This window comes from Phoenix dactylifera, unplaced genomic scaffold, assembly GCF_009389715.1.
Source record: "Phoenix dactylifera cultivar Barhee BC4 unplaced genomic scaffold, palm_55x_up_171113_PBpolish2nd_filt_p 000282F, whole genome shotgun sequence".
NCBI classification, from domain to species: Eukaryota; Viridiplantae; Streptophyta; class Magnoliopsida; order Arecales; family Arecaceae; genus Phoenix; species Phoenix dactylifera.
In genome coordinates this window covers 411,331-430,482 of record NW_024067766.1, presented here as the reverse complement: position 1 = coordinate 430,482, position 19,152 = coordinate 411,331, and the positions used below count along the sequence as shown (strand labels likewise).

At 40.5% G+C, this 19,152-nt stretch overlaps 1 non-coding gene across 1 annotated transcript; it reads left to right on the top strand.

Moving 5' to 3' along the window:
* The first annotated feature begins 18,170 nt into the window (after positions 1-18,170).
* On the top strand, positions 18,171-18,276 carry LOC120105425. Its single transcript, XR_005507817.1, has one exon. It is a non-coding gene; the product is annotated as a small nucleolar RNA R71 (small nucleolar RNA).
* The last annotated feature ends 876 nt before the right edge of the window (positions 18,277-19,152 follow it).

The window sequence follows — 19,152 nt, the reverse complement described above, 5'->3', positions numbered from 1 at the left end:
TGATTTATAAGTGATAGTTTAGAACTTGCTTAGCTTCCACTCCATTCTTACCATTCGCATAGATTAAAATTGATCATACAACTATAAGTTAATTTTAGATCAATTGCACCCTAAAGCAATAATATAATTGCTCTAGCTTAATTTTCCTCTACTTTACTTGTAATTACCTAGAGCTTAAGTAAGTAACATCTTATCATCCGCAGCATTCAACTCAAAGTAAAAATTAGGGAACATAATTTTTAAAAAACCCAATTCACCCCCCCTCTTGGGTTGTCTCCTTGGGCAACATATACCCATTCAAAAAGGCACTTTTTACATCCATTTGAAATAATTTGAAATCTTTAGAGCATGCAAATACTAGTAACAATCTAATTGCTTCAAGTCTAGCTACAGGAGCAAAAGTTTCATCAAAGTCTATACCTTTCTTTTGATTATAGCCCTTTGCTACTAGTCTAGCCTTGTTCCTAATCACGATTCCATTTTCATCAAGTTTATTTTTATATATCTATTTAGTTCCTATTATTGAGTATTTAGTGGGTCGTTCAACTAGGTTCCATACCTTATTTCTAGTGAATTGGTTTAGCTCTTCTTGCATTGCATTTATCCAATTTGCATCATTTTCAGCTTCTTCTATGTTTTTAGGTTCAAAGTGTGAGACAAATGCTAGATGATTATTTAAGTTCCTAAGAGATGCTCTAGTTCTAACAGGTTGAGAGGGATCATCTAAAATTAATTCCTTAGGATGACCATGAGCATACCTCCAAGCTTTAGTTAGTCCATGATCAACCAATATACCTCTTGACTTGTTGATGCTTCTCCAATTAGCTTTGGTTCATCTTCTTGTATGTCATCTCATCAATCTTTTCTTCAAGAATTTCTGCATCATCATCAATTGCTACTTTCTTGCTAGAAGAGATATCATTAGTATCATCAAAAACAACATGTACAGACTCTTCAATAACAAAGGGTTCCTTTTGTTAAATACTCTATAAGCTTTACTTGATGTAGAATATCCCAAAAAGATACCTTCATCAGATTTAGAATCAAATTTACCTAAGTTATCCTTGCCATTATTATGAATGAAACACCTACATCCAAAAACATGAAAATAGTTTTACTTTGGGCTTTCTATTTCTCCAAAGTTCATAAGGTGTTTTCTTTATAATGGGTCTTAATAGAAACTCTATTTAGTATATGACATGATGTATTAATGGCTTCTCTCCAAAAGTACTTAGGGAGGTTACTTTCACACACATGGTTCTAGCCATTTTCTCTAGAGTTCTATTCTTTCTTTCTACAACTCCATTTTGTTGTGGTGTCCTAGGTGCAGAGAAATTATGAGTTATCCCCTTTTTACTACAAAATTCGTCAAATAGATGATTTTCAAATTCCGTTCCATGATCACTCCTAATAGCTATAACTGAAGCATTTCTTGAATTAGTAACTTCCTTATGAAATTTCTTAAATACTGAAAATGCTTCATCTTTATGAGCTTAGAACATGACCCATGTGTATCTAGAAAAATCATCTACAATGACAAGGCCATACTTGTTTCCACCAAGACTTGAGGTTCTAGTTGGTCCAAATAGATCCATGTGTAGTAGTTCAAGGGGTCTAGTAGTAGTGACAGTTTATGGATTTAAAAGAGCTCCTAGATTGTTTGCCATATTGACATGCTTCACAAATTTTATTTTTCTCAAATTTTAGTTTTGGCAAACCTATTACAGAATCTCTTTTAACCAGTTTTGATATTGTATCCATACTTGCATGACCTAACTTACGGTGTCATAACCAACTTGTATCATTAACCTTAGTATCACTAGCTACTAAGCAAGGGTTATTTCTGGCAAGATCTTCAAGATCTACTACGTACACATTTCCACGTCTTATTCCTTTGAATACTAAGCTATTGTCAGTTGAGTTGGTTATGATGCATAGGGTTGGCTTAAACAGAACATCAAAACCCCTATCACATAATTGACTTATGCTAAGTAAGTTATGCTTAAGACCATCTACAAATCGTACATTATCAACAAAGGTTGAGGAGGTGATTTGTACTTTACCTATACCAACGATGTGACCTTGGTTATTGTCTCCAAATATCACAGCACCTCCCTTTTTTGGCTCTAGGGTGAAGAATTGCTCCTTGTCACCCCGTCATGTGTTTTTGAGCAGCCACTATCCAAGTACCAACAGTTTTTGTCGACTTTGGCTGCAAGACACTCCTACACAAAGAGATCATACAATTTTAGGTACCCAAGTTTTCTTGGGTCCTTCAAGGTTAGTAAAAGTTGGTTCCTTTTGGAACCCAACCCTTTTTAATTTTTTCTTCCAGCTCCTATTTTCCTATGGTCACATACATTAGCTTTATGTCCTACTTTTCCACAGCAAAAATAGGTTATATTCTTAATTTTACTTTCTCCTGCTTTCACAAAAAAGTTACTAAGGAGCTTTTGCTTATTCTTAGGTTTATATCCTAAACCAGCTCTATTAAACACATCTCATTGATTATTATGTATCATTTCCAATTTTTCAGAACTATATGTAAACTTTTCAACAAAAGGTTTGTATTTTTCAAGTTCTTTTGTTAGCTTTTGTTTTTTCTGTTTTTAGTATGTTTAAGTCTTTTGTGAGATTATCTCTTATAGTTTGTTTATCGTTTTTAAGTTCTGAAATTTTCTTGACTAGTTTTTCGTTATCTTTAATTAAAGTATTAGTTTTTTTAATTAACATTTGGTTGCTTGTTTTAAGTTCTAAATTTTCTTTAATTATAAAATCCTTATCCTTAATTTAATTTATCGTATTTATGGAGGTGAGATTGATTGGTTAGTTTTAGCTCTTTATTCTTAAGATTTATTGTCTTATATTCATCCATTAATTCATTAAACGCATCATACAATTTATCAAAGGTAAAATCTAAATGCGTTTCAGATGTTACCTCATTTTCATTCGCCATGAAGCAGAAGTTGGCCTTTTCCTCTTGTTCCTCATCCGATGATGATGATGATAAATTGGAGTCCGACAGAGTGGAGACGAGGACTTTCTTTTTCTTATATTTGCTGCCCTTCTTAAGCAAGGGACAGTCAACTCTGAAATGTCCCGTCTTCTTGCATTCATAGCATCCGATTCCTTCATTTTCTCTTTTCTTACCTTTATCCTTGTTGTAGGAACTTGAGGGACCTCTCCTCTGATGAAAGGACTTCTTCCGGTTGATGAACTTTCTGAACTTTCGCACGAGAAGAGCCTCATCATCATCTCCCTCATTATCTTCTTCTTCGCTGCAGCTACTGCAAGATAACTCCTTGTTAGAAGAAGTAGTTTTGAGGGCTATTACCTTTTTCTTATGAGAGGATTCTTCTTCGCTGTGTTGTTTCATTGTGAGCTCGTGCGTCATCAGGGATCTAAGAAGCTCCTCAAGTGGAAGCTTGTTCAAGTCCTTGGCTTCTTGGATTGCCGTTACCTTGGCCTCCCATGACCTTGGCAAACAGTGAAGAATTTTCCTGACAAGGTCACTGTTAGTATAATTTTTGCCAAGGCTTTTTAGGCCATTGACAATATCAGTAAATCTAGTAAACATGCAAGTGATAGTTTCATTAGATTCCATCTTAAATAGTTCATATTTATGAACTAGTATGTTTATTTTAGATTCTTTTACTTGATTCGTGCTCTCGTGGGTCACTTCAAGTCTATCCCATATCTCTTTTGCAGAATTGCAAGTAGAGACTCTATTGAATTCATTACGGTCTAAGGCACAATAAAGCACATTCATTGCTTTGGCATTTAATTGTGCCTTCCTAATATCATTGTCATCCCAATCTTTTTCAAGTTTGGGTATAGTAACACCCTCTACAAAAATTGATGGGATGTATGGTCCATTAAGTATGGTGGTCCAAATCTCATAGTCTTGAGCTTGGATAAATATCCTCATCCTAGCCTTCCAATAGGAGTAGTCGGTTCCATTGAAGAATGGAGGTCTATGGGTGGACTGCCCCTCAATATGAGAAGATCCAAATGGGGTTGTCATTTTGATCTTTTACTCTTTTGGTAGAAGAGTTCCGGCTCTGATACCACTTGTTGCCCAAGAAGACAACCCAAGAGGGGGGGTGAATTGGGTTTTAAGTAATAATTGCAAATTAAAACTTAATGAGTAACTAATTAAACCTTATTGCAAGTGGATTAATTAGTTTACTATATGCAGTGGATGAAGGGAATGGGAGAGACAATTAAACAATCACAAATACACGAGATTTTATTGGGGGTCGACTCGGCTCTCAGAGTCGACTCGGCTCTCATAGTCCAAAACAACTTCTCTGTCTTTCTGTCTGTTACTCCTTGGAGTCGACTCGGAACTATCGGGGGTCAACTCGGCAAGCATCGGAGTCGACTCGAGTTCTTCAGGAGTCGACTCGGTGACAGGGTCTGAGATTCATCTTTCTGTCCTGCTGTCTGTTCTCAGTTGGAGTCGACTCGCAGTGTGCCGGAGTCGACTCGAGCCTGTGCCAGAACGTCTGAAACACTTGGAGTCGACTCGAAATCTTTCGGAGTCGACTCGAGTTTCAGCCTTTGACTTAAGCTGATTTCCACATGCACTCAAAAGAGGATTCTTACAAATTTTGCCTGATATGCTGGATTGAATTCATTAGTATAACATAAAATATACTCAATGGCTTTGTGCTCATCAAAATCAAATAGGGTTATAATCAATCACTCCACACACCTGCACTATTACTTCGGTGTCCCTACACCGTGGACTCGAGTCTCATCCATCCACAGAAAAAGTAATATGTGCACTGATCTCATCGGATCGATCACCGTCCTCGTGATGATCCATTGATTAGGAGCATTCAGAAATTAATCACCAATGATGCATGGCTCAAATTCTTAACTCTTAAGAATATGCATCATCATCTTATTAATTCTTGAACGATTCATAGACACATAAACAATATGAATGAAAAAGATGCCTTTTATTTATTCAATAATAAATAGTCAAGTATAAAATTATGTCCTAGAATTAATAATGTGTCAGCCAGATTAGCTTCTAGGGCATACATCTAACACAATCGACCTCCGATGGTGATGCATATTACCATTCTGGAAACCCCTATGAGTGTAGAATGTTAGATAAAAATTTCATAAAATTTGGATCTTGGAAAGTGGATCAAAACCGGGATGAAGTAACCCGCTGTCAGTCCAGATTACTGTTCATCCGAATGAAGAAAGATGAAAAAGTGGTGTTGGATCGACTCAAAGTAAGCCAGAGTCGACTCAGGGCTGAGTGGGGTCGACCCAAGTCTGGTAGGGTCGACTCTCTCAGGAAATTCCAGAGAATGGGAATTTTTGGCTCGGTGCTTGGGGTCGACTCAGGGTAAGCTGGGGTCGACCCAAGCGGGGGTCAACTCTCAAAGTTAGGGTCGATCCAAGGTTTAGTAAAATTTTGGATTAGAAGAGATTTGATCCTTTCACACACCTTGACCCTATAGCATTGGTCCAAGGTGTGTGTGGGATACTCTTGCATCATAATACATATATGGGAAAGATTAATTGATAGGAAAAAGAGAAAAAGAAAAAGATTTAGAAAATGGGAGAGTTGAATTAATTAAAGTTTTCTATATTTATTATTTGGCACGTAGATTATGGCCCTTAATACAAGACTAAATGTATTGTAAATGCATGTATCAGCTAGACAAGAAATTAGGGAGCAAGAAGAAGAAGCCCCCTACTGCCTACCATAAAGTTTTGAAGGCGTATCAAGATCGTGCCGGATTGACAGGTGAGTGGGAGTTTGTACTTTGCACCATGAGCACATTCCTTATTCATTTTCATGAATGTTGCCAAGTGTGACTTGATTCCACCTGAGCTTATTGATTAATTGTTGTGGTAGATTCCTCTATATTTTGTTCTCCATGCTTGATTATTCTGTACATGCATTTGAGGGAACATTGAGAGAAATTACGAGGGGTAGATAAGTAATTAAATTGATTCCGAATTGTGAAATGACTTCTTTTGTAAATTGATTTCATTTTCTCTATTTCAAAGACTTGTAGAGCCCCTTTTTGTGGTATATTGAGTTGCATTGCACTCCCTTGACCCCTCACTCCCAACCCTGATGTTAGTTTATGATTGGGTCGGAGTCGAGTGAGTGGTAGTCTTGATTATGCTTCTTTTTAGTAGAGTATTGGGAGGGTGGATTATGGCATTATGCATGGCTTGGCAGTATCTATAGGACACCTATAGTCGATGGGGTTGGACATCGGCCTGTGTGCACATAGTAGCCTTCTGGGTGGGCGGAGCCCAGTCCCTTCCTAGGGGGGACACGGTCCTAGACGTAGGATCGGCCGGTCCTATGACTTATATTCTGTTTGCCGCCGGGCATAGTAAGAACCCGCGAGGTGCATTATGGCTTTCCGCGGATGTAGAATTCCCGCGAGGTGCCGTTTAGTATACAGATGTGAGATGTTTCTATGGATTTCTGTTCTGGATACTAGCCAGCATTTATATCATCAGTGTGGTGTCTTATTCTGCATATGCATGTGATAGTAGGGAGTTGTTGTGGTTCGCCTGGGGCGTAAGACCCACCTCCCGACAGATGTCTACTGATGACTTCGCATATTGACACCCTGATTTACACATTTCAGTGTTATGATCTGTTGAGCATATCATAATGTATCATTCATGTTTATTTGATTATTCTATATATGCTCCAGATGAGTCGATATTGATTTTGGTGATATTGATGATTTACTCCATATTCTTTATGTTGAGCTCATGTTCATCTTGTTATTGATCACCATTCATATGCTCTTGAGATTTCATCTCAAGCCATGATTATATTCTGCCTCATGTGCATAGTACTCTCTACTCCACTCACTGAGTATTTATATACTCACTCCCCAGTTTGGTGTTTTTGATTGCAGGGCAGGTATTGTATAGAGAGGAGCAGGATTAGTAGTTGCCTGCTAGCTGTGCCGCTCCATAGTATAATGTAGATAGAGGTTTATATATTTTGGTATATTATAAACCTTCTGTTGTATATAGTGTACAGTTATAGACATAGATCCTGTTGTGGATATGGGTTTGACTATGGATGGAATGGGAACCAGATTTTTATACAGATGAGTTATATGCCTGTGATAATGTATTGATATATATTGTCCAGGTTCATTATGTGACAGATTATGTGATTGCTGCTCTGACAGGTAGTGTTGTTGTATGTATTGAGATAATCCTGACAGGTCAATATAGGAAAGGTGATCATTTTGTGCATGCACCATGCCAAAATTTTCAGGATTTATTGATGATTGATAGGTAGTAGGGTTCTACGCAGTGGCTGGTGGCCTTATGCCTACCCGCACCCTAGGACCGTCGCGGGCGCCCGCCGGGAACGGGGCGGGGGTCATGACACCTAGGCACGATCGTGGAAGAAGAATCGCGAGAGGGGGGGGGAGTTGCCGCCGGAGAAGATGGCGATCGGGGGGAAGGCGGCGGATTTCGCGAGCCGGCCGGTCAAGGAGGATACCATAAATCCTCCTTCAACGAAGATCTGTTGGGAACCCGCCCATGCCACAGAAAATTTTAAAAAATTCAGATGCAGCGGAAGAGGCATGCGCGGGATCAACCGTTCATCGCATGAACGTTGTTTCAAGACCGTTCGTAGATAGATTAGAATTAAAAACTTTTAAAATAATTGAAAGATCAGATCTTCACCTTGTGCGGGTAGATGATCACCGCAAACTGGAGTTCGTGGTTTTAGGATGAAGGTTCGCTTGAAGCCGTTCAAGTGTCCGGCCTCTACAGGTATCCACACGAAGCAAAAACCGATTCTGGTTTCTTTGTCTCCCCGAGGTGCTAGCTCCCTTGCAGAGACAACTTTAATGGCTGATCTTCTTCCTTTGAATCAACCCTTGATTATGCTTGGGAGGAGGAAGAAGAAGGAGGGATCTTGAAGAAGAACCAAAGCCTGACTGCAGCCCTTTTGTTTTCCTTGCGTTGGAAGAAGAAAGCAAGGAGGGAGGAGGGCCGCCAATCACCTTCTCTTTCTTCCTTGCTTGCGGCTGAAGACCAAGGGGAGGAAGGAGGGCCACGGCACAAGGGAGAAGAGGGCTTGAATGCCCTAGTGTGCCGCCCCTTACCCCTTTTTAAAGGGAGTGGAGCTCCTAATAGGAGCTCCATGACAACCTTCCAAGAGGGGCGCCGGCCCCTCTTGTTGTGCCGCACAAAGCAAAGAAAAAGAGGAGGGGCGTGCGCCCCTCCCTCTTGGCTAACCCTAGTCCTCCTCTAAGGAGGATTAGGTGGTCTTCTTATGGCTAAGTCCTAATCTAATTAGGCTTAGTCCATGGTTTAACCAAATTGGATCTAATCTAGGTAAGTCCTAATCCAATTAGAACTCAAATCAATTATGACTTAATTGAACTCTTCAATCCTAATCCAATTAGGAGTCTTGTTAATTCATTAGATTAATAATTAATTAGGACTTAAGAAACTCTAATCCAATTAGAATTTATTTAATTTTAGTCCTAATCCAATTAGGACTCTAATTTGAATTCGAAGTTCTAATCCAATTAGGATTTCTAGGAATCCTATTCTAAGTAGGAATCCAAAATAAATTCAAAATCCTAATCTAATTAGGATTGTGGGAATCCTATTTCAAGTAGGAATCCCAGTCCTACTCCAAATAGGACTCCCAGTTCTAATCCAATTAGGACTCTAGAAATCCTACTCCAAGTAGGATTCGTGTTTAAGTCCAATTAATTAATTTCCATTGTTCCTTCTTCAACTGATCATCAATCAAATTGATTACTCGTGATTCATAATCACATTTCAACCATCGGATCGGTCAATACTTCTAGTGTGTGTGAACCCATAGGTTCTATTCTGACTGGTAGTGAGATATATTGCGATCTTTATCTCAATATCATTGAAAACTCCTTTCAATGGGTTGGAACGATTCCAACTCAACTCATTAGGGTTTATCGATCATCGAGATATTTCCTGTGAGTCTCACCATCTACCAGTGACACCTAGCAGCATATAGTGGCTACCCAGCAGAATAGAATGATGAACCTCTAGGTGCAGTTAACGTGTGATACAGTCCTACTATCGTGGATCCCTATAGGACGGAGGTCATGGACAACTCGTCAAACCCCATCGTCTGTCATATGTGAAGATTTATTCGACTTAAGTTCGAGAGTGGAAAACTCTTTTTTCACTATGCATACTGCCCCGGCTGAGGTCTTACGAACTCAGTCTTATAAATCACATAGGATCTCTCCTTATCTATCAAGATCGATAGATTCCTTATAGGTGCATACCCTACTCCTACAGTGAACCTACTGCAGCCAATCTACACTGCATGGACCCATATGGCTAGAGACCATGCATGTGTGTAATCAAACTACAATAACCTTACTGTGAGTGGCCGAAGCACCGCAGGTCAAAGGACCAGTCACACTACTGCAACATCAAGCAAGTCACTGACGAGTGGATAGACATCCAAGTAATTTCTTGTCTTGATCACGCTCAGTACCCTTGTTCTCTAACAAGCACCTGCACTATTACTTCAGTGTCTCCACACCGTGGACTCGAGTCTCGTCCATCTATAGGAAAAGTAATGTGTGCACTGATCTCATCGGATCAATCACCGTCCTCGTGATGATCCATCGATCAGGAGCGTTTAGAAATTAATTACCAATGTTACATGGCTCAAATTCTCAACTCTTGAGAATATGCATCATCATCTTATTAATTTCTTGGACGATTCATAGACACAATAACAATATGAATGAAAAAGATGCCTTTCATTTATTCAATAATAATAAAGTCAAGTACAAATTATGTCCCAGAATTAATAATATGTCAGCCAAAATTGGCTTCTAGGGCATACATCTAACAATCTCCCACTTGCACTAAGGCCAATCAGTCATATATCTTAGTCCCATCTTCTCAAGATGGGCTTCAGTCTTTTGTTGACTTAGCTGCGTAGTGAACAGGTCTGCCACGTTGTCCGCGGAGTCTACTCTCTGCACCTCAACATACTTCTTCTCAACATAGTCGCGTATGAGGTGGAAGCGCCGCTCTATATGCTTAGACTTCTGATGAGACCTTGGCTCCTTAGCAAGAGCTATGGCGCCATTATTATCGCAGTAGAGTGTTATGGCATCTGATGACATTACATCCAATTCCGCAATGAATTTCTTGAACCAGAAGCCTTCTTTAGCAGCTTCACAGGCGGCGATGTATTCAGCTTCCATAGTAGAATCAGCAATGATCGGTTGTTTAGAACTTTTCCAATTAACCGTACCACCATTGCACAAGAACACATATCCAGATGTTGACTTCCTATCATCGACATCAGTCATGAAGTCGGAATCTGTGTACCCTTCTACCTTTAACTCCGATGATCCTCCAAAGACCAAGAATAAATCTTTAGTTCTTCTCAAGTACTTAAGAATATTTTTCACAGCTGTCCAGTGTTCTTCACCTGGATTCGACTGATATCTGCTTGTGACACTCACAGCAAGGGCTATATCAGGTCGTGTACATAGCATGGCATACATGAGGCTCCCTATTGCCGATGCATAGGGGATCTTGCTCATGCGTTGAATCTCTTCAGATGTGTTGGGGCATATCTTCTTGGAGAGATAAATTCCATGCCTAAGAGGTAAGAGACCCCTTTTGGAGTTTTCCATGCTGTACCTTTTCAGCACTTCCTCTATATACATTTTCTGTGATAGGCCAAGCATCCTTTTGGATCTATCTCTATAGACCTTTATTCCCAAAATATAGGATGCTTCCCCAAGGTCTTTCATGGAGAACTCTTTTGACAACCAAACCTTGATCGAGGTTAGCATGGAAATATCATTCCCTATCAGGAGGATGTCGTCCACGTACAGTACGAGAAACACGACAGCACTCCCACTAACCTTTTTGTAAACACACGGTTCCTCTTCATTTTTAATGAAATCAAACGTTTTGATTGTGTTGCCCAGATAGACAACCCAAGAGGGGGGGGTGAATTGGGTTTTTAAAATAACTTAGATAATTAAAACTTTATGGATGATTAATTAAAAAACTATTGCAAGTTATATAATTAATGCTAAGTGTTGTGAGTGATATGAGAGGAAGAAGAGGAGAGACAATCCAACACAAATACAGAGTTTTATAGTGGTTCGGAGCTAACCCTTGCTCCTACGTCCACTCCCCAAGTCGCACTTGGGAATTCACTATAACCCCCTTGGATTACAGCCGGTTGTTTTCCAAGCTCACAACCAAACTTGTTGTTTTACGAGCTCACAACGAACTCGGTCGGTTTTCCCAGGCTCACCGACTAGAACCGCCCCGATTGTTTTTCCGGGATCACAATCGAACCCTTACACACGTTGGTTTTAACTTGGCTCACCAACCAACCTTAATCCCCTTGATTCAATCCTCCGATTGAACCAAGTAAATACAAGTTGTAGAAAGAAAACAGAAAATAAGCTTCTCAAAAAGCAGATGAAAACAATATGAACAATAAATGAAGTTAAGAAGCCTCAAACGCTTTTAGGTTGAAGGAGAGGGATGGCTTCTTAAACTTCTGGTCTCCTCTTGAAAGAGTAGTCGACTTGAAAGCAGGAGGAGGAAGCTTTAATTGCTGGGAAGATGTAGTTGGTTGCAGTAAATGCAGATCTTCCTCTTTTTCGTTGATGAGCACGTTGCAGAGCTTGAATGCTTGATTCGTTGGAGTGGAATGGCTGTTCTCTTTCTTGCTACAGTCCTCTGTGGCTATTTAAGCCAACCCCCACGGAAACTAGCCGTTAGACTGCTTTTTCTGCCCGTTCTGCACACTCTGCGCAGCCTGACAATATGACCGTTGGTGGGTTGGAGTCGACTCGCGCGATCAGGAGTCGACTCGGCTGTAGCAGGAGTCGACTCAAGCTTTTCCAGAGTCGACTCGGCAACTGTTCCAAATTTGAATTAAAGTTGCCTTTACGACTGGGAGTCGACTCGTCTTGACCCGGAGTCGACTCGCCAACTTTTGGAGCTGACTTGGCAATTTTGGAGTCGGCTCATCCACTGAAGTCCGTGGATCCAATTTTGAATTTTGTCCACTCGAGTCGACTTGACTGTCCTGGGAGTCGACTCGAATCTCAGAGCCCGAACTCCCGATCCTCTGTCTTTTGGCTCGTCCAGTCTTGGAGTCGACTCGAACTTCCTTAGAGTCGACTCGGCTCTCAGTTTCCGAAAGTTGGTCTTCTGCCTTTTGACGTGAAGCTGTCTTGGAGTCGACTCGAGCTGTCTGGGAGTCGACTCGAATCTCAGAGGCAGTAACTTGGTTTTCTGTCTGTCTTGGGGTCGCGGTGTCTTGGAGTCGACTCGCGTATTGCGGGAGTCAACTCGAATCTCAGAGTCCATAAAGTGCTCTCTGACTTTTTCTTTGTGTACCGCTGAGAGTCGACTCTTGCTTTCTTTGGAGTCGACCTGTCAACCATCGGAGTCGACTCGCGTTCCACTGGAGTCGACTCGCGTTCCACTGGAGTCGACTCGAATCTCAAACCCGAAAACTGCTCTCTGACTTTTTCTGTGTGTTCCTCTTGGAGTCGACTCTTACTACCTTGGAGTCGACTCGGTGAACATCGGAGTCGACTCGCGCACTTCAGGAGTCGACTCGTTGACAGGTTCTGAGTTGATCCCTTCTGTTCTTCTGTCTGTTCTCAGTCGGAGTCGACTCGTACTGATCTGGAGTCGACTCGAGCTCGTGCCAGTGAACTTGATACGCTTGGAGTCGACTCGTGATACTCGGGAGTCGACTCGAGTCTCAGACATTGGTTCAAACAGACTCCTTAACTTATCCAAAGATTATGAACCAAGTCTTGGGACACTTAGACAGGATTTTCACTAAAACACTCAATTGAATTCATTAGTAATCAAAAGATATACTCAAATGCTTTGAGCTCATCAAAATCAAATGGGGTTATAATCAATCACTTCACAATCTCCCCCTTTTTGATGATGACAAAACATTGAGTATATGTAAAATGAATTGCTCAATAATCAATGAAGTAAAATTCATAAATGAATTCAAATATTTGATAATTTAATTTATCCAAGCTTGAAAGGAGTGAAACATTAAATTTCGGAGTTAAAGCTCCCCCTTTCATTTGGAATTATATAAGCCTTCATATTATGCAATCAATTGTTTGGCTTATATGTCATTAATGATTTAGCTTGATTAAAATTCAGATTCTCCCCCTCAACATATGCATTCTACTATGTTTTGATTCTCTGAATTTCCTTTTAATGCTTTGAAGTTTTTGAACTGAATTTTTTGTTTTTAGAGGAAAAATCTGTCAATTTGTTCTTGAGTAGGATTCAGCTAATCTCCGAATATCCCTTGAATAGATTCTGGAGATTACTCCATTAGGAGCCCCAAAAGAGAGATAATGAGCCTCGAGGTACCGAATCCACTTAGAACAAATTTGTGTGTATTTTTAAGAGTTTATCTTTTTATTGATTTCCATTGATTTCTTTTACATATTTCATCCATATTTCTCCCCTTTTACATATTTTATACATATTTCTCCCCCTTTTTGTCATCATACCAAAAAAGGAGGTAATCACACACAATCAATGGCACAACCAATCAATCATCAAATGGCACAGAATTGAAGAAAAATGCGGCTACTCATTGTATTAATTTGTATGTCAGTACATGTGAGAATACAATAAGCAAGGTAAAGTATACAAAACAAATCAAAAAGAACATCTATGGTCTCCTCGAGGATGAAGCTCCTCCCCTCGAGGATGTATCCCCTCCTCTCGAGGAGGTGGCTCCTCCTCTCGAGGATGTAGCTCCTCCTCTCGAGGATGTGGCTCCCCCTCTCAGTCTGCTCTGCTCCATGAGGAGGGTGACTGCATCTATAATATGGCCAAGCTGCATGATAATAGACGTAGTGGCTCTGCTATGTGTAGTGGAGAGCTCAGTCACCGACGTCTGAAGCGCAGTCACCGACGTCTGAAGTGTGTCCAACTTGTCGATGAGCACATTCGACAAGCGCTCGGCCCCCTGGGTGGTGGTGCTCATGTCCTTCCGGATGTCATCGCGCATCTTCCGAGTGATGCCCATGACTTCACTCATACTGGAGGACTGACCCTGGACCAAACTCCGGACATTGTAGATCTCTTCCCGTACATGAGCCGTCATGTCAGTCACGGCTGTCAAGGAAGGGACCAACTGAGAAGATACGGGTGCAGGAGTGGGAGCAGGCACCGCACCTCGGAGCTCCCGAAGCAGCTCATCCCTCAGATCTCGGACGATCTCCTGCCGCAGCTCCCGGAGCTGCTCAGGATCAATCCGGACCTCCATAGATGGTGGAGCCGAGGAGGAAGGTCCGGCAGAGGTGGTAGGAGCAGGAGGAGTGGATGGAAGGTCTGGATGGTCTGGATAGTCGGAATCGGGCTCAGGACTGGGAGAAGGTCTGGTGGTCTGAGTGGTGAGGGTAGACTTCCTAACCCATACCCCTTCTCTCTTCCGAAACCCCATCCTGTGTAGGGTCCCCGCACGCGTGCGATCAGTCCATCGCAAAGCGCGAAAGGGTTCCCCCTCAGGAATGGGAACCTCGTACTCCCTAAAAAGAAGGGTGAAAATCATGCCGTATGGGAGGGTGAGCCTAGGTCTATCTAGGGGCTCACACATATACCTATAGATGAGTTTGGGAAAGTTGATCGGGGTGTCCTGAAGGATATAAAACATAAGAGCTAGGTCTCTCTCATTTACAAAATCAAATCTCCCTGTCTTAGGGAAGATGGACCTAGACAGAATACTCAAAAGGATTCTCACTTCAATCGAAAGTGAGCTAGCAGATACCTCGTCTAGGGGGGACTGAGGTGGATGCCCTAGAACGGCCGTAAGGGCCTCAACCCTATCCTCAGGGTGTGCGGGTAAAACTAGAAAAGAAAAACTCTAACTCACTTTCGCAGGCATCGCGATTGCATTTACCACATGCAACAAGGCTTTAAACCCCTAGGTTACCCTAGTGGACGAGTTATAGTCTCGTGAGGGTTTCCAGTGAAGATACCCACAAACTTCAATATCATTTATTGTTATGATTAATTTGTTATTGTTGTTGTCGTTGTTGTTTTTTTTTTTTTTTTTTTAATTCGATTGATGAAACTTCAAATTCCAAGTGCATACTAGCTAGAAGAAAAAAAAAATTTTTTAAATTAAAATCTAATTTAAGATACATAAATGATAAGAATTTCAAAGCACACACGGTTTTATTTACTAAGTCAGCCCAAATTCTAGATTAGTATGCAATCTAAGTTAAAGTCATTAAGTTTCCGTTTAGGGAGTTGTAAGACTTATTTATACTGGAGTGCTCAGTGAAATCTGGACCGTACACAAGCTAAGGGTTTGGATCTCCAAAATATTGTTAATACTAGTAGTTTCCAAGGATTGGTCGAAAAGACCTACTCACTGATTCAAAATCATCTTATCTGCAGGATTTCGAGAATTGTGGATGTTTACTTTAGTACCTCACGGGCTTTATCTGTAATATTCCAGTTTACTCGAATTTTTACAACGACGGCTTTCACACTATTGTCTTTTCGGTCAATACAACATTTTTTTTTCTTTTTTTTTCTTCTTTTTTTTTAAAGAAAGATATATAAATTGTGCACTTTTACTCTTGTGGTGATTTCTCCGTGTAACGAGCAATCAGTCGACAACTCTCACACCAGTTGGCATAAGGTGTCGGGCATCAAGACTCCCCTACGGACTTATGCTCGGAGTCCTCATCACAAACCCACTTGATCTTTGACAATAGGTAGCCCTTTTCGATGTTCCTGACTAAATCCATTTTTATTGATGTTTTTTTTTTTTTTTTGGATTAGATAAGTATGATTCATCAGGGTCCAAGGTTGCTACCATACTCTCAACATAATGTCGAGCCTAGACCTTAGAAGAGTCGGCCAGTGTGTAGTGAAATTCCAAAGTATTAATTAGCTTACAACTCCCTAAGAGAGACTTAATAAAAAGAACTTAAATTTGTATTACTTCCCACTAGTCATTGGGCTTTTTAGATTTTATATACCTTGTGTGTTTATCATTCTCGCATAAATGTATATAAATTAGGGTTTTTTTTTTAACCAAAACTTTTTTTTACTAACTTTTTTTTATTATTATTTTATGAAAATAAACACATTTTTTTTAAAAAAATATTTTTAATTTTTTTATTATTTTTTTTAAAAAAAAATGATTTTTTTTTATTATTATTTTTTAACTTTTTTTTTTTGAAAATCAAGATGAATACCCCCAAACCTAAACCTAACATTGTCCTCAATGTTAAGAAATAATCTAAGAGAATTGGGTTGCCTCCCAACAAGCGCTAAGTTTATTGTCTTCAGCCAGACACAATGAGATAGTTTTTGCATCTCCTTTTATGAGGTCATCTATTTTGTCTATCATAAAACACTCAACTTCCCTCGCGGGTTGGTCGGCCGCATTGAACACATTTAATTTTACCTTCATGTTCCCAAATGATATGTTCATTACCCCTGTTCTACAATTGATGCATGCATTGGCTGTTGCTAAAAAGGGCCGCCCAAGGATCACGGGGATTTGTTTATTAGGATTGGGCTCATGTTCCATATCAAGGACAATGAAATCTACTGGAAAATAGAATTTATCTACCTTGACAAGAACATCTTCAATTATCCCACGTGGTGTTTTTACAGATCGATCAACCAATTGAAGGGATACCGAGGTTGCTTTTAACTCACCTAAACCAAGTTTCTCATAAACTGAATAAGGTAAAAGGTTGACACTTGCTCCTAGATCTAAGAGTGCTCGATCAATGAAATTATTTCCTAAGACACAGGAGATGGTGGGAGCACCAGGATCTTTGAATTTTGGAGGGGTGTTGTGTTGGAGAATAGAACTCACTTGCTCAGTTAGGAAGACCTTTTTAGGCACATGTGTCCTAGATTTTCGCTTTTGTGTACAAAGGTCTTTGAGAAATTTGGCATAGGAGGAAACTTGTCTGATGGCATCAAGGAGTGGGAGGTTGATTTTAACTTGTTTGAAGACCTCCATCATCTCTTCTAATGAAGTTCCCTTTTTGCCAAATGGAGAGGGTGAAGTAAGAGCTTCAGGAAATGGGGCCTTTGGGATGTGAGTTTTGGCAGAAGATGGACTAGCTGAAGAAGAAGAAGAAGAAGAAGATTTTAGATTTTCATTTGACACATTTCTATCCTCTTCTTCACCTTCCTTATTGTTGTCCTCCCCAATCTTATTGTCTATTATACGTCCACTCCTTAGGGTAGTCAAAGCATTGGCTTGTTCATGATGAATTGCATTTAGTTGATTTTCTTGAGCCATGTATTGTCCCCTAGGATTACTTAGTGGTTGGCTTGGAAGCTTTCCTTCCTCTCGCTTGTTTAGTGCATTAGCTAGTTGACCCATTTGGGATTCTAGCTTGGCGATTGATTGCGTGTGAGAGTGCACTAATTGTGTAATGGTTTCTAAACCTTGAAGGGCGTTCAACACTTTCTCCTCAAAGGCTGTGTTTCTTTGGGGTGGAGGAGAAGTGTGTTGAAATTGAGTCGAGGGATGGTAGGGATAAATATTTTGTTGGGTTTGAAAATTCTGAGGATTTTGAAAATTTTGGGAATAGGGTTAGGCAGTATTCGAAGCTTGCTGCTTCCAAGAAAAGTTTGGATGATTTCGCCATCCCGGGTTATATGTATTGGAAAATGGGTCATTACCCGGTCTAGGCAGGGTTTGAGCAGCATTGATGTGTTCTTGCACGAGTTCGGGGAATTGGGGTGCTGAAGGGCACTCATGAATAGGGTGGAATGGGCTAGAACAAATAGTACACACTTGTGCTTGGGAAGAGTTCATGTAATGCCCACCTATCATCAGTTGGTCAATCTTATGGGACAATGCATCTACCTTGCTAGACAGGTCCATAGAATGACTTATTTCACAAATGGTCCCTTTTCTTTGAGAACTCGGGGGTGCTTGACGAGAACATGAAGCATGGTGGAGGGAGTTTTCATTTAGATTTTCAAATAATTTCCATGCTTCATGCTCATTTTGAAGCATGAATGTCCCCCCACATGCGGCATCAATCATCTGACGGTTTCGTTCAGTCAATCCGTCATAGAAGCATTGCACTAGCTGCCACTTAGGTATTTGATGATGTGGGCATTTACAGATTAGGTCCCGAAATCTCTCCCACGTTTCATGAAATTCTTCTCCCTCAGTTTGGGAGAAGCTTGTGATAGCACGTCTAAACTGGTTCGTTCTTCCTATGGGAAAGTATTTTTTAAGGAATTCTTGTTGCATTTGATCCCAAGAACGAATTGAGTTAGCTTCTAAAGAATTCAGCCATTGTTTGGCTCTATCTTTAAGGGAGAAGGGGAATAATCTAAGTTTCAGAGCATCATCAGTGAAATTCTGAATCTTGACAGTGGTGCAAATTTTAAGAAATTCATCTAGGTGTTTATATGGATCTTCATTGATGAGCCCATAAAAAGATGGAAGCATTTGGATCACACTAGACTTTATTTCATATTGTACAGCTGCTACCTCAGGTAATCGAATGCAAGATGGGGAAGTGTAAATAGTGGGAGTAAAGTATTCCCTCAGGAGTTTGGGTTGTTCTTCAGCCATCTTAAGAGGTGGGGATGATCCTAATGTTTTGATCTTAGCTCGAATGTTCCTAAGGGTTCGTTCTATTTCAGGGTCAAAAGGTAATAGGTTTTGTACTCTAGAACGACTACCGTGCATACACTAGTACTCGATCAATCAAGCATGCAATAAAAGAGAAAAGCATATCAATCCTAGTCTTTGACCTAAAATCACTAGACAGCTCCTAACTGGTTTGAAGAGGGCACCTAAGCCTCCAATCCGGTCTAATGAACCGAGTTGACCAGGTAAGCTCCCAGGTAAGTGGAGGGGTCACGATGCGTTCGCAAAGGTCCCACTTAAAACCCACTTGCCTCGAACAGATGAACTGTCTCCCTTATAGGGACAAAGCTTGCCTAGACATCAACTAAGCCACAGAGCGAAATTGGTGCAACCTTCGGTGATCTTCGTCCTATTGAGCTCGAATGTCCCTAGGGGCCAACGTCTAATTGATTTTAATTAAAGATGACACTATGTGAGATTGA